We start from the raw sequence: 16,559 nt of genomic DNA on the forward strand, positions 1-16,559 counted from the left end.
TACAGAACCAACAAAATGAGCTTTAAATGGCCTTTTGGTTTATATTGAACACTTAAGAGCCTTGTTTTGCAGTGTCGCTACTTGTGTTGTAATGTGAGTCGTTAACTATTTCTGTAAGATTTCACCTGAAAGAGGTGTTATGTAATGAGTTCGCTGTCACAAGAGAATCTCAGTACTGTTCCAGAGGTCATCATGTTTTGTGTAAATCGCACACTTGTGGTCGTACATAATATATCACCTACAATTCTAGGATTGAGACATAACAAAAAAATCCCTATATGAACATAATTTAGATATTTTATTTAACATCATGTAATCAAAGAATCTACCAAATGATTTTGCAAAAGTCTACCGGAAGCCATAATAGTAGTGCAGCATTTCATCTTAGATTTCAAAATGTCACATTTTTCAATTTTTATCAGTTTTTTTGTTAAATATATGGAAAACGACAAAGCAGTATGTAAATACTACAACATGCGTCAGTTATTACATTTTGCATTGGTACAAATTCTGGAGACTATACCACCAGGGATTCAGGTTACAGCCATGTGCCCTTCAGCAGTCTGAGGGGCCCAGCTTGACAGGATGGTGTAAAATACAAAACTGAGAGCAATCAAGTGTAGGACTGACCCCCCTCCCCCTCATCTCTCTCTACACTCCCCTTTGAAGACTGACAGCAAAGTATGTGAATCTACATTATGAAATAAGTCTTTACAAGCTGAGATTCGTTTGCTTGGCAATGTGATGGTTCTGTCCAGCGCTACTGCAGTGAACTCAATCAACCCCTTTTCTAATGATCTTCTTGTGTGCAGGATGGAAGTTCAGAGGGGGGCAACAATCAAGGCGAGGGGCCAATGGGCAAGCAAAACAGAGTTCATCCTGGCTGTTGCCGGGCAGATTGTCGGGCTGGGAAATGTGTGGAGGTTCCCCTACCTGTGCTACAAAAACGGAGGAGGTGTGTGACAGTATTGTGCCGTGTAATAGTCAGCAGTCTCTTGTTTGTGTCACAGGGCAGAAGGTGGGCATGAACCAGTGACTAAGCATACTGCAAGCGAGGATCTCAATTACTGCAATTCGTGGTTATAGTGCTTTTAATCTGATTTAATCAAACAATATAAATGCTGCTAATTAATTTTGCAATGTATTTTGCTTTAGTAATTGGTCTGATGCCACAGTGAGATAAACTGTCAAGGCATGGCAATGGGTATTTAAATTATCTCACAATGTTTCTTCAAACAGGTGTGTTCTTCGTCCCCTACCTGCTGTTCTTGGTGTTCTGCGGGATACCTCTGTTCCTCCTGGAGACAGCTCTGGGGCAGTACACCAGCCAGGGGGGCATCACCGCCTGGAGGAAAATCTGCCCCCTCTTTGAAGGCGAGAGAATCATTGTCTGTTATATTTGTTTAATCCACATTAATTATTAATGTGTTGGTAACAAGCAATCAGTTATAACTTTAATTAACTATTTAATCATACCTTATTATTAGGAACCAAACTAAATAAAAAAGGAAACATTTTACCATGCAAGGCATTCGTTTATAGGGGTAATAACTAAGGCTTAGAGAGAGAGAGAGAGAGAGAGAGAGAGAGAGAGAGAGAGAGAGAGAGAGAGAGAGAGAGAGAGAGAGAGAGAGAGAGAGAGAGAGAGAGAGATGGCAGCAATCTGTTCCAAAGTATTCATACAAGGTTGATAGATAATCTTTGTGGCTATGAAACAACAAGGGCAGCCTGGACAATGTTGAGGCTACGCAAGAAAGCCACGTTTATCTGTGTGTTTAAAAAACGGTTCAGCAATTCACAATTGGTGCGAATGAAAATCCAGTAGAGTTTCTCAAACGAGCGTAGCCCTTCTGAAAGCTTACCACAGTAAACGCATGGCAAAATGTAATAAAGCATTTAAAGAGGTATGGTAAAGCATGGTAAATGCATGGTATAACCATGGGGAGCAGCACAGAAAATTGCAGTGCAAACTTGTATAAGAGAGATCTTAATCTTCTGCTCTTTCTGCCACATGTCTGCAGTGAACTATGTGAATAATTTGGATTAGTTACTTCTTAAATAAATGAAATACATGAAAAGTCTTGTAGTACCGGAACTGGTAGATGTTTAACTTCTCATGTGCTTCCCCCCCCCTCCCCTCTCCAGGTGTGGGTTATGCCAGTCAGTTGATCGTTGTTTACAGAAGCATCTATTAAATCATTATCCTGGCATGGGCTCTCTTCTACTTTTTTCAATCCTTCAGCTGGGAGCTGCCCTGGGCCAGCTGCAGAAACACCTGGAATACAGGTACTCTGACTGGGAGGATAGCAAGGGATTGGGGGGGGGGGGGGGGGGGTGCTAGAATTGTTTGAAAAGATATCTATATGACATATTATATGGCATACTAATCAAGTAGCATGATATCATTCATTTTGGACATGCACGTTCCTATTTTGCTTATATTTAAAAACATATTAAGAATATATGTACATCAATATATGGATATAAAATGGTTACATTGCATATATTTATAATATATTTAAAATGTGTTCTTTCCCTATGGGACATGCCTCTCTCCTTCACACTTCAGCAGGTACTGTTTTATACCTCCAGGTAGCTACCCAGAGTAACCTGCTTCAATAGCTGTGAATCATCCCTGAGTGTGGAACTGTTTACCGCTTTCCTTTCCAAAGTTATCCTGTTCTTTCCCTTACCCGTGTTTTACAGGGCAAAAAATAGTCACATTTATAAATAGAAAACAAACAAATAAACAAACAACCAAACAAACAAACAAACATGTCAGATGAAAAAAATATGAAGATGTCAAATGAAGAAATATATAATGTAAACACCAGGAACTAACTTAAAAATATATATGCAAATAAAAAAAAAAAACAGATACAACAATAAAAACTAAAACAGATAGATACATACATATACATATACATACATATTATAAAAATGCCAACTCAAACAAATATGCTTTTAGTCTGGTTTTAAAAACAGATAGAGGCTCAGCTTCCCTCACATGTGTTGGTAGCTCATTCCAAAGTTTGGGGGCTCTATAACAAAAGGTCGTTCCTCCCCATTTAACATACTTTATTTTAGGGATTACCAGCAATCCCATATTCAGGAAGGTTACGATTGGGGATATATGGCGTAAGCAGTTCTCCTAAATAGGTTGGTGTCAAGTTATTTAGGGCCTTATAAGTTAAAATCAACTCTAAAATGTACAGGAAGCCAATGCAAACAAGCTAACACTGGGGTGATGTGTTCCCTTTTTCTGGTTTTGGTCAAGATTCTAGCAGCAGCATTTTGAACCAGTTGCAAACGAGACAATAAACATTTTGGGAGTCCAGAAAATAACGCATTACAATAATCAATTCTGGAGGATACAAAGGCATGTACTAGTCTTTCAGCAACAGATGTAGAGATTATAGGTCTAAGTTTTGCAATATTTCTCAAATGATAAAAAGACAATTGTGTAATATTTTTGATATGTTTCTCAAATGAAAGAGTAGGGTTGAAGATCACACCTACATTTTTCATTTCTAGTACAGGTTCAGAAGGTAGTCTGCTGAAATCCAGGCCAAATGATTCAGGCTTATCTAGCTGGTTTGATGAACCACTAACAAAACCTCAGTTTTTTCTGCATTCAACATTAAGATATTTTATACATCGAGCCCTTAATGTCAGTAAGACTAGATACTATATTGGTCCCAAAAGAGGCATCACCAGGTTTAGAGACAAATACAGCTGGGTGTCATCTGCATAAAAATAGAAATTCACTCCATGTTTGCTTATAATATCACCAAAAGGATGCATATCAATGGAAAATAATAAAGGACTTAAAATAGAGCCCTGTGGAACCCCACAAACTAATTCAGACAATGCAGTTTTTTCATTCCCAATTAAAACAAATTGAGACCTATCAGAAGATAAGACTTGAACCAGGATAAAACAACTCCACAACATTTTGCAGGCGATTGATTAAGATAGAGTGATCCACTGTATCAAAAGCAGCACTTAGATCTAATAAAGATCGGAGAGAAGGAATCAAAAATAACCAGAACAGGTCTGGTAGGTTCTGCTGGGGTTACGTCTTTCATCACCAAAGATATCTGTGAAATTTGATTTCTGATGTTTCTAATTTTACAATAAAGTCATTGCAAGAGACTGTGGCAGCAGAAGGATTACGAGTAGTATACTGATCTGGCTCCTACCAGAGCTTCTCTATACTATACTTGATGGTCCTTCCATATAATATCATGTACATGTAGTTTAGTACCTCTCCATTTACGTTCTAATTTTCCACCATCCCATTTAAGTTTTCGAGTGCCGTCATTAAATCATGGTGAGGATTTTTTTTGTGAAACATTTCGAACCTTAGCTGGAGCAATAGCATCAAAGGTACTAGAAAGAAAGATATTATAATTATCAACAAGCTCACCCATAGATACAGAGTGCAAAGGCAATAAAGAGCCAGGTGCCTCTGAAAACTTTAAAGCAGTTGAAGGGTTAAGTTCCCATGTTGTAAAAGTGTGTATCACTTTATTTATAAGTGCTGGCACATTAACCTAAAAAATAACAGCAAAATTATCTGAAATGATAAGACCAGTAAATATAAAGTCCATAGCGTTTAGGCTGTGAGAAATTACTAAATCTAACCTGTGTCCATGATTATGAATAGGACCTGTAATATGCTGGACATAGTCTAAAGAATCAAATAAATTAAAAAAAAAATGTGTTGAGTGCTTGTCTGATTCTATATCTACATAAATGTTAAAATCACCCATCAGAAGAATTCTATAATAGTTGGAAGATAGGAAAGATAACCAGGTGTTGTTTACCTCATGAACACTGTTTTCTATAAACTGCTCACTTGTATATATCTCTATGAGTGTTCTGATTTGATTTTCAACTTCAGCGACTTTGTGCGTTAATATATTTATAAGAGAACATCTCTGACAATACAAGACTTCCAAAAATTGTGATGGATCAACAACTATATACATTTCACATGAGCTGCACTCCATAGCACACAATGCAGATTCCAGATTTGTTATAATACTCGCCTGATAATCGTAAAATTTTAGTTCTCTCCTCAGTTGATCCAGAAATCTGGGCGGCTGCAGAATGCTTCCAAGTCGAGGACAAGCGCAGACAAGCCCTGCACTGTAGTTGTTATGAAGCCGTCAATCCTGAACTTTCCTACAAGGTCTCCGCTGTCAACAGATGTTGCAAGTAGTGTAGGGAGATGTAGGTGATTCAAGCTGTAATCTCAGCAAGCAGTATAGATGAGTAAAGAGTGTGTGAGGTACACAGGTACACTAAACACAGCACCCCCCTTTTGAGTCTGGAACTGTTTGCCGCTTTCCTTTCCCAAGTTATCCTCTGCCTTCCCTTCCCCGTGTCTGACAGGTACCTGTGTGGAATTTGACAAGCAGAACCTCACTTCTAACTGGACTGTTCCCAAGAACGCCACGTCCCCGGCCATGGAGTTCTGGGAGTACGTTAGTTAAATCCACGCATGCACATGTTTGTTTACAGTATTTTTCATTGACTCTCAATACGGTGTAGAAACACTGATTATCCCTGTTTGACTGTGTGTGTCCTGGTCCCTTTAGGAGGCGGGTGCTGAAGATCTCTGGTGGGATTGAGGAGGTGGGCAGCCTGCACTGGGAGATGACGCTGTGTCTCCTGCTCGCCTGGATTATCTGCTATTTCTGTGTCTGGAAGGGAGTCAAATCCACAGGAAAGGTGAGGTCTTAAGTCTGCATTGTTCCTAGTACACTAGACCTTGGGTATCTATTTTAATGACCTTAACATCAGCAGATCTAAATACTTCTGCTTGGCAAACTTTGGGGCATTTGATAGATGTTGCTATATTTCTATCTTATTAGGTGTGGATGGATGCAGGCACACAGATTTTTTTCTCTTATGCGATCTGCCTGGGATGCCTGACCGCACTTGGCAGCTACAACAAGTATAACAACGACTGCTACAAGTAAGTGCCTCTGCCCTGTTATGGGCAAACTAGAGAGGAGCGGTCTTGGCATTGGGATGGCACAGCAAGGATGAACTGCTTTCCCATTGGCCCCTTGCCTGGATTTTTGCTCCCTTCTGAACTTCCATCCTGCACACAGGATCCAGGTTAGAATCCTGGCATTGCTGGTCACATATCTCCCACAGCTTCATCCAGACACCCTGGAGAGCTGTGCTGGTGCAGCTGAGTACATTCACTATGAGACAGTGCAGTCTAGTGTCAAGAGGCCAAGGCCAAACACATTTTTCCATGGATGCGAGCAGAAATCTGCTGTGCTGATTTAAATTTGCTGTGCTTATAGACGTGCCCCGGACAACAGATCGCTGTGCCCGAGGTGCCAGCCGACGTAAATCTGCAATACTGACGTGGCTGTACAGGAACTGAAACAGCTAGTCGACTACCGTATTATCTTAACCTCTCCTTTTATGCCATTTGAGAATTAGAATGTCATTTTTATATTTTGGATGTATTTTAGAGAAAAGGTTTTGTATTTATGATGAGACGGGAAGTCTTTCCTTTAACATCTGTGTCCATGGCCAAAACACTGAGGACCGTTGACCTAATGAGGAGAATGCGTTTCTAATGATACTGTCCTTGTGATTTCAGGGACTCCGTGTACCTGTGCCTGCTGAACAGCGGAACAAGCTTTGTGGCCGGGTTCGCCATCTTCTCAGTGCTGGGCTTCATGGCGTATGAGCAGGGAGTGCCCATCTCGGAGGTCGCAGAGTCCGGTAGGGGGAGATGAGGAGTGCTGAGAAGCTTGGTGTTTCTTCATATGCAGTTTTCGTCCATGTTTCTCAATTCTTGACTTCCTCAGAACCTGTGGCAATAAAAAGCTGTATACTCTAAGACACAACATGAGTAATGAAGGTAGTAGCTTCAAATTACATTAACTTCCCCACTCCTTATTACAGAACCCCACACCCGTCACTCAACAAGGGAATCCTTACAAGATTTTCCTCATCCTGCACCCTCAGTCCAGGGCTGTGTTATCAATCCCACCGCTGACACCACACGTAACAATTCCACTACTGCACACTCAGTCCAGGGCTGTGTTATCAATCCCACCCTGACATCACACGTAACGATTCCACTACTGCACACTCAGTCCAGGGCTGTGTTATCAATCCCACCGCTGACACCACACATCACGATTCCACTACTGCACTCTCAGTCCAGGGCTGTGTTATCAATCCCACCACTGACACCACACGTCACGATTCCACTACTGCACCCTCAGTCCAGTGCTGTGTTATCAATCCCACCGCTGACACCACATGTAACGATTCCACTACTGCACCCTCAGTCCAGGGCTGTGTTATCAATCCCACTGCTGACACCACACGTCACGATTCCACTACTGCACCCTTGCACAGATGATCTCGGATTTGAAATTGTAACCTTCCAGCTCCAACTCTACTGGTATGCCATTTTACATACACAATGCAATCAGATTCTCCTTATTTAAGGACTCGATTTCCTGTATTGGCAATATATATTGCATATCAAACCAAGTTGGAATTTATTATGATTCAAGTGCACACTAGCAGATTTCTGAACCCGATTAAATTTGGCTGCAAATCATTTGTAAAAATCCAGAATAAAAAAAAAAAAATCAATTACAAAGGATGTATTTTACTTGTGCATGAAGACGTAGTACTGGGGAATGACTAGGGAGTTCCATGTATGAGCCTGGTCAGGCCTTGCCTTATTCCACAGCTCATCACAATGTGATTAATTTGTATTGTCTCCTTGCGCAGGTCCTGGACTGGCATTCATCGCATACCCGCGTGCCGTGGCCATGATGCCATTCCCCCAGCTGTGGGCCAGCTGTTTCTTCCTCATGGTCATCTTGCTGGGGATGGACAGCCAGGTGAGTTCATATATGCTGGACTAGGTTAACATCAAGCCAGCCTGCCCATCATTACAGCAGGTAAAGTGAGTCACTGATCACTGTCTTCCCCATGGTTATACACTGCATTTACCATGCTTTACCATAACTCTGTAAATGTGTTATTACATTTTGCTATGCTTTTACTGTGGTAAGCTTTTTGAAGGGCTACCCTCATTTGAGAAACTCTACTAGATTTTCATTAGCACCATTTTTTTTTAAACACACAGATAAACGTGGCTTTCTTGCGTAGCCTCCACATTGTCCAGGCTGCTCTTGTTGCTTCACAGCCACATAGATTAGCTATCAACCTCATATTAATACTTTGGAACAGCCTGCTGCCATCTCCCTTTGTCCTTCTTACCACTCTATTGTACCTGTATGTGCTGTGAAGTATGTGAAAGGTAAGGGTTTGTGGTGCAATATCGCAGTCCTGAAGTTTGTGTTATAATCCATTAAGAATCTGGTCCCGTCCACTCTCTCTCTCTCTCTCTCTCTCTCCTGGTACAGTTTGTGGGTCTCGAGAGCCTCACCACAGCTATCTCGGACATGCGGCCTGCGTTCTTCCAGCAGGGCTCTCGTCGGAAACTCCTCCTGCTGTTCATCTGCGTCTCCTGCTTCTTCGTCGGGCTCGTCATGATCACAGAGGTGAGCGCTACTATTAGAAAGCTGTTGGTGTGCGGCTAACTCTTCTCTATGTTGGTGCATACAGCTGATGGTGACCAACCATCTGTATTTATGGATTTTATGCAGTACCAAGTGACTGACTTGACTATGTTAGATGGGATCTGGTGTCATGAAGACTGGCACAAAATTGCGCTATTGTCTACACATAGCCGGAAGCCACGTTTTCCTACACTTCCCAAGTTTCCCATGAATACGTTGGCTTTGCCACACAGTACTGAAGAATTAGAACTATTTTTTTCTCAACTGAACCTTGTAAAAACAGAGGTAAGAAATCAACTGTCTATAGAGATTCTGGATCGAATTCTGACTATCAAGACTGCTGTTAGAAACTGCATCAGCTTCAGCTAATGAAGCAAATGATTCAGTCTGCAAATGTGTCCATATATGGCAATGAAAAATAAGACTTAAATAAATGTAAGTACATAGAAATCGCTCATTTTATAATGTATTTTATGGTCACTAAAAACTAAATTGCAAGATTGGCAACCCTGCTTCTGCTGAACCAGAGAAGCACCAATCACATTTAGTTCTTATTAACAAGTCATTTGTTTCCGTCACACGGGACGATGCAGTCAAATAAAACGTGCTGGATACTTGGTGAATCACCACTTAATGCTGTGAGGGGTTGACTCAGTGATTTCTGTGGTTAATTGTGCTTGCTAAACAAACACCATCCCATCACCATGTGTTTCTGATGCTAGAGATCTGAGGCGATTCAGAAGCTCACCTTAATGCTTCCAGACAAGCTGTGCTGCAGTCGTTGTGACCCGACACAGACAGGCGTGTTCCAGCTCACCTTGCATAACGTTCCCATCGCTCTCTCTTGTTCTGCAGGGTGGCCTGTATCTTTCCAGCTGTTTGATTACTACGCCTGCAGCGGGATCTGCCTCCTGTTCCTCTCCATTGTCCAGTGTGTTTGTGTGGCCTGGGTCTACGGTGAGTGATTGTGGCAAAGTGCCCCGCCCCTGTGTGCATTTGTGTGATCTGTGTTGTGTGTTGTATGTTGCGTGTGTTAATGTCGGTGTATAGATTGGTACACGGGATATAAACAGGTCTGTGTTTCACGTGTATTTAAAAAGTGTAGATTTGTATTTAGGCACGAGGAGAGCACAAATCACTTCACGTGCTGGTTAAATGTAATATGTGAGCACGGGGTTGCACGTAATTAATTCACGTGCTGGGATTCAAGTGAATAATTAATTAGTAATTGAATCCCAGCACAATAGTATATATAGACGCACATTTCTTGCAGTCGGGGTTAGGTGTTCGGTGAGTGGAGAACGGGAGAGAGAGAAGGAGAAACGTAAAATAAGAACGTAAATATTAGTGTTATCTGCTCACCGTGTTTTGTTCGTCTGTCTGTGCACTGTCTAGTCCGTTTTGTTCGTCTGTTTATTTTGGCTACAAGTGCCGTGTCCTGTGTTTTGTATTCCATTGTTTAAACCTTTTATTTGTTAATAAACGCTGAGTGCAGCCATTGCACTCAGCTCATCATCACCACCGTCTGTGTATTCCTTTTCTGGTCTGACGCCACCCACTCTGGCCGTCTTTGTGACAGTGATGAATAGGGCTGTATTGTTTTCATGGGAAAAATGTGCTTATTTCATGGCATTTCATAGTATAAAAACATAAATAAATTGCGTTGTTCCTACATATTTAAATGCTTATCTGAAAAACAGTAAATGCTAAATTGTAGAATACTTTGTTTTGTATGTCCATCTTTTAAAGACATTCTATTTTCACCATTAGTGGATTATCAAACAAAATAAATAAAAACATAAATACGTGTAAAAATAACAACAGACACGTGGAATGTGGTGGGTGATGAACAGCAGCCCACAACTCCTGACCAGCTTGAAATCACGGACTATCCTAATAATAATAAAATAATAAAATAAATGAATGTAATATTCATTGGTTTCCGAAGGCTGTTGCTCTAATACTGATAAGAGTATTTTTCTCTATTGTCAGACTGCCATCTTTCTTTCTTGCAAGCCTGTGGTGTTAAGCAGTGTTTTTGTTTATTGGTGTTGCTTCCTGGTTCTTGAGAGATCATGTGATATTGTGGTATTGTATCAGAACCCCCATGGAACTGCACTGACTATTTACAGTAAGGAGTTTACTGTCCCTTCAGAACAGTGTGACAGAGCTGGCAGACTGCGGGAGCCACTGGAGCAGGGGAACTGTGTTAGCATTCTCATCCAGCTTCTTACCTCTTGTGTTTAATTCTTTAGGTGCTGACCGGTTTTATGACTGCATAGAAGACATGATTGGCTACCGGCCTTGGCCTCTGATTAAATACTGCTGGCTCTTCTTCACTCCAGTCATCTGCACGGTAAGTGTCCCAGTGTATACACTTCCCATTCTGTTATTTCTTATCATATAAATACAACTATGATATTTTGTGTAATGACATCTCTCTCCACTAGGGGACCTTCATCTTCTCCCTGGTCAAGTACACCCCACTCAAGTACAACAGGACATACGAGTACCCAGAATGGGGATACATCCTCGGCTGGTTCCTCGCTCTCTCCTCCATGGTCTTGGTTCCTCTGTGGATCGTCTTCAAACTCATCAGGACCAAGGGGACCATACGCGAGGTAGGTAAAATCACATCTTGCGTGTCTGTGCCTTTATCGGTCGGTACACCAGCAGACACCTTTGTCTACCTGATGTTCTTAGAATGTTTAGAAAGGTTTACCATATACAGTGCTCCCTTGTTAGTTCCCAATATTTGATAAATCACAAATTCATGAATTCACAATGGGACCATTTTGATAGCTACTAGTCATGCTCTGTGCAGTGTAAGGAGCCTATTTTTTATCTTTAAGTCAGATAGCAATTTATATATATATATCTAATATACATATATATATATATATATATATATATATATATATATATATATATATATATATATATATATATATATACACTACCGGTCAAAAGTTTTAGAACACCTCAATTTTTCCAGTTTTTATTGAAATTTAAGCAGTTCAAGTCCAGTGAATAACCTGAAATGGTACAAAGGTAAGCGGTAAACTGCCAGAGGTTAAAAAAAAAAGTTTAGGTTACCAAAAACTGAAAAATAATGTACATTTCAGAGTTATACAAAAAGGCCTTTTTCAGGGAACAAGTAATGGGTTAACAACTTACAGCTGTTCTGCAGCAATGGAAGTAAATTAAGCCTTGAAAGCTGATGCTAACAATTCCTACAGGTGTCCCAACTTTTGTTGATTACTTACAAACCCTCTGTCTGTATAAAAGCAGTGTTGGAACAGACTGTGTTACTACACCCTCTTGTACTGCTGGAAGTAGTATATTGCTCTCATAATGGTGAGAAAAAGGCAATTAACAAAGGAAGACAGACAGACCATTATAACCCTTAAAAGTGTAGGTCTTTCCTTTAGAGAAATTGCAAAGAAAGCCAAGGCGTCAGTGAGTACAGTTTCCTACACCATCAAGAGGCACTTGGAAACTGGAGGAAACTCTGACAGGAAGAGGTCTGGCAGACCCAAAGCCACAACAGAATCAGAAGACAAGTTTCTGAGAGTCAACAGCTTGCGTGATAGGCGGCTCACAGGACAACAGCTTCAAGCACAGCTTAACACTGGTCGAAGTAAGCAAGTCTCAGTTTCAATTGTGAAGAGAAGACTTCGAGCTGCAGGTTTGACAGGTCGAGTGGCAGTAAGAAAGCCATTGCTATTATTATTATTATTTATTTCTTAGCAGACGCCCTTATCCAGGGGGACTTACAATCGTAAGCAAAAACATTTCAAGCGTTACAATACAAGTAATACAATAAGAGCAAGAAATACAATAACTTTTGTTCAAGTAAAGTACAAGTTTGACAAACCACAATTCAATAATACAGCAGGTAATAGTGATAGTTACATCAGGATATGATTAAATAGTGATAGTTACATCAGGATGTGATTAAATACAAAGTACTACAGGTTAAACACTTGGCAGATTACAGTATTCTGAAGTACAGGATTAAAATGCAGTAAAATAGGGGCTGATAAGAGCAAAATAAAGCACATTTACATGAAGGGTGATAGTGTCCCAGGATACAAACAGAGGAGTTCTACAGGTGCTCTTTGAAGAGGTGAGTCTTAAGGAGGCGCCGGAATGTGGTCAGGGACTGGGCAGTCCTGACATCTGTAGGAAGGTCATTCCACCACTGCGGAGCAAGGGTGGAGAAGGAGCGGGCTTTGGAGGCAGGGGAGCGTAGCGGTGGTAGAGCTAGTCTTCTAGTGCAGGCGGAGCGGAGAGGTCGAGTGGGGGTGTAGGGAGAGATGAGGGTCTGGAGGTAGCTGGGTGCAGACTGGTCAAGGCATCTGTAGGCTAGTACAAGAGTCTTGAACTGGATGCGAGCGGTGATCGGGAGCCAGTGGAGCGAGCGGAGTAGTGGAGTAGCGTGGGCGAAGCGAGGCAGAGAGAACACCAGGCGGGCAGCAGAGTTCTGGATGAGCTGGAGCGGACGGGTGGCGGACGCAGGGAGGCCAGCCAGGAGGGAGTTGCAGTAGTCTAGGCGGGAGAGTACCAGGGCCTGGACCAGGAGCTAAGATGGCAAAATAAGAAAAAGAGGCTTGTCTGGGCCATGAAGCACCGCCAGTGGACTACTGAAGACTGGAAGAAGGTTTTATGGACCGATGAATCAAAATTTGAAATCTTCGGTTCATCACGCAGGGTTTTTGTACGCCGTCGAGTAGGCGAAAGGATGGTTCCTCGGTGTGTGACACCAACTGTCAAACATGGAGGAGGAAGCGTGATGGTCTGGGGCTCTTTTGCTGGATCCAGAGTCGGCGACTTGCACAGAGTGAGTGGCACCCTGAACCAAAACTGCTACCACAGCATTTTGCAGCACCATGCAATACCCTCTGCTATACGCCTAGTTGGTCAGGGGTTCATCCTACAGCAAGACAATGACCCAAAACATACCTCCAGGCTATGTCAGAACTACCTTAGAAGAAAAGAACAAGACGGTAGGCTTCAAATCATGGAATGGCCAGCACAGTCTCCAGACTTAAACCCCATCGAGCTGGTTTGGGATAAACTGGACAGAAAGGTGAAAGCAAGTGCAACACATTTGTGGGAACTTCTACAACAGTATTGGGAAGAACTTTCCGAACAATATTTGATTTCCATTGTAGAAAGAATGCCACGCCTGTGTTCAGCTGTTATATCTGCAAAAGGTGGCTACTTTGAGGAGTCAAAAATTTAGATTAAATTTTGTTAAACAAAACGATTCCATGATTTCTTTTTCATCTCCAATTGTTTATTTGTTCTATGCTTTAATTTCAGAGTACATTGAGACATTAAACTGCGTAAATTTCAATAAAAACTGGAAAAATGGAGGTGTTCTAAAACTTTTGACCGGTAGTGTATAATATATATATATATATATATATATATATATATATATATATATATATATATATATATATATATATATACATTGTATACAGATTTTTACAGAAGCGTCTGCACTGATCTGAAATGTCTCTGCTGTTTCTGCCCCCCACCCCCCCCAGCGTCTTCGTCTGCTGTGCCTCCCTGCCAGCGACCTGCCCCTTGGCAACAAACACAAAGCATGCAGCTGCCCTTTCAACTCTGAGCTTCTCACTGCCTCCAGCGAACAGCACAGGAAGAATGGACTGAAGGACTTCAGCACAGAGACGGGGGTCCTGTAGGACTGTGCAGCGGGGAGAGGGGGTCTGAATGACGCTCTGCTCTGAGCAGCGCTGAGGAAGGAGCCCGGCGTGCTGTGCTGTGAGGAAGAGTCTCCACAGCCTTGCAGAAGATACAGTGTTAAATAACTCAGTTAAATAACTACGCTTAATATAAAAATAATAATAATAATAATAATAATAATAATAATAATAATAATAATAATAATAATAATAATAATAATCATTATACAGAGTATGCACACTGCTTGAGCTGGCAATAGAATCGGACAGGTCAGCTACACCTCAAGTTATTCAATAGATATCAAAGATTCAAGATCTGTGTGCTGAGGGGTATCCACCGTATACTTGCTTACTATCCAATCAAACACAATTAATCAGGAAGAATCGTCACATTTTTTTTGTGTCTGTGACTGAGGAGGAACAGTTTGTGCTGCATTTTCTGATAATGTTTGAAATTGATTTTGGTGATTGAAGCAGAGATTACAATTAAATGTGATGTGATATCAATGTAGCACCCAGTTTGTAAAAAGACATTGCAATTTTAGAAGTTTGTGTATTTATGTTCTCTATTGCAAAGATATATTTTAAAGAGGAACACAACATTATAACAGTAGACAAATAGCTAGAAATGTGGCTGTTATCTGAAAACTTCCTTGCTAGCTTTGCACTGTTAAATCTGTTCATTCTTTTAGAGAAGCTGCATTTGCCTTGACACTCGATGCTTCAAAATAGGGTCCTATATTTCTTTTGGGCTTAATGTTGAAAATATAAACAGCCAATCACAGAACATCTTGTGCAAGCTTCTTTTTTTTTGCAAGTCGTATCGTTTATACTTTAGACATCTGCAATGTTGACTGGTTATTTATTTACTGCTTTCTGTGCAAAGGAACTGGGGGAAAGTGAAATGTTAAAACACACACTACACAGTAACCTGACTAACCGTACACATACTGAGCTGTTCAAATTCACAGATCATTTACCTTGCCGTCATTGTGCTGTACAATTGTCGGCTAGCCAATATAAATATAGTAGATGCACTTTAACTTATATTGTAAGATTTCATTGTAGTTGTCTAAAGGTAAAATTAAAGTCCTGCACAGTGTGAGAGAGGGGGTGGAAAAGGAAAATGTAGTTTTAAACGTAGTCCTAAAATAACCAATCAAACCCCAGAATACCGTGGGAGCTGACCGGCTCTTGAGCCAATGATGAGGCACACCTGCTCCCAATTGAGAAGGTATAAAGCAGGTCTAAAATGTTTGTCTGTCTGCCTCTGGGTGAGAGGCCTGCATGAAGTTGGGCATCAGCAATCTCAATCTGTATCAGGTGTTGGTGCTTAAGCATCATAAATAAACAATAAATAAATAAAACAAAAGCAAAACACACGCAGTGATAATAAAAATAAGAAACCAACTTAGTGACACACACAATAATATTAAAGATCCAAAACACGTTCATAATAGTGAATAGTAAAATATTCAGTCCACATAATAATTAAAAACGAATTAAAATCTGACACTCGTTCCATCCTCAAACTGGTCATTTATAACACACACATGAATCTGTACCTGCTGGTAACTATCCCCCTGCACTCTACTAGAGAAAACAGCACACATGAATCTGTACCTGCTGGTAACTATCCCCCTGCACTCTACTAGAGAAAACAGCACACATGAATCTGTACCTGCTGGTAACTATCCCCCTGCACTCTACTCAGAGAGACGTATTTGTTCTCATTGGATTCTATGAATCAATACAAACCTCCCGCTACTAACGTGTTACTCATATGAATATAATCCGTGGTGCGTATTTACAACATATCAAACAAATCTGTTATGTTGTTATATTAATAAAACATAATATGTAAATCAAACAACGCACATTGACATTTGTTTAAATTTTGTCCATGATAACTGCTGATTAAAAGAAATGGTTTAAAGGGTTTCCTTTCACACTGCAAACAGACTGTCTGACGGATATCATTGCTGTTATTAAAATAAACACAGCTATACAATGAGGTGTTAGAAGCGTTTCAATAACTTCTCATAACTCTTCTTTTCAAGGTTATACTGAATATCTTCACATTGAGTGTTATAGACACTCAATTGACGCCTTTATCTCACTTTCTTCAGTCGTGAAAGGGTAACTTAATATAATTATTTAAAGTTTTAAGTTTTAAGAAAAGCCCATAAAATAATAGAGATTTACAATTCTAGTTGAACTATGTAATACCAGAATGCAGCGCTCCTCTTACTCTCCTGCC

At 40.8% G+C, this 16,559-nt stretch overlaps 1 pseudogene; it reads left to right on the forward strand.

Annotated features, from left to right (window-relative positions):
• The first annotated feature begins 1,573 nt into the window (after positions 1 to 1,573).
• On the forward strand, positions 1,574 to 15,547 carry LOC117427046 (sodium- and chloride-dependent GABA transporter 2-like; annotated as a pseudogene).
• The last annotated feature ends 1,012 nt before the right edge of the window (positions 15,548 to 16,559 follow it).

Source organism: Acipenser ruthenus, chromosome 11 (assembly GCF_902713425.1).
Source record: "Acipenser ruthenus chromosome 11, fAciRut3.2 maternal haplotype, whole genome shotgun sequence".
Lineage (NCBI taxonomy): Eukaryota > Metazoa > Chordata > Actinopteri > Acipenseriformes > Acipenseridae > Acipenser > Acipenser ruthenus.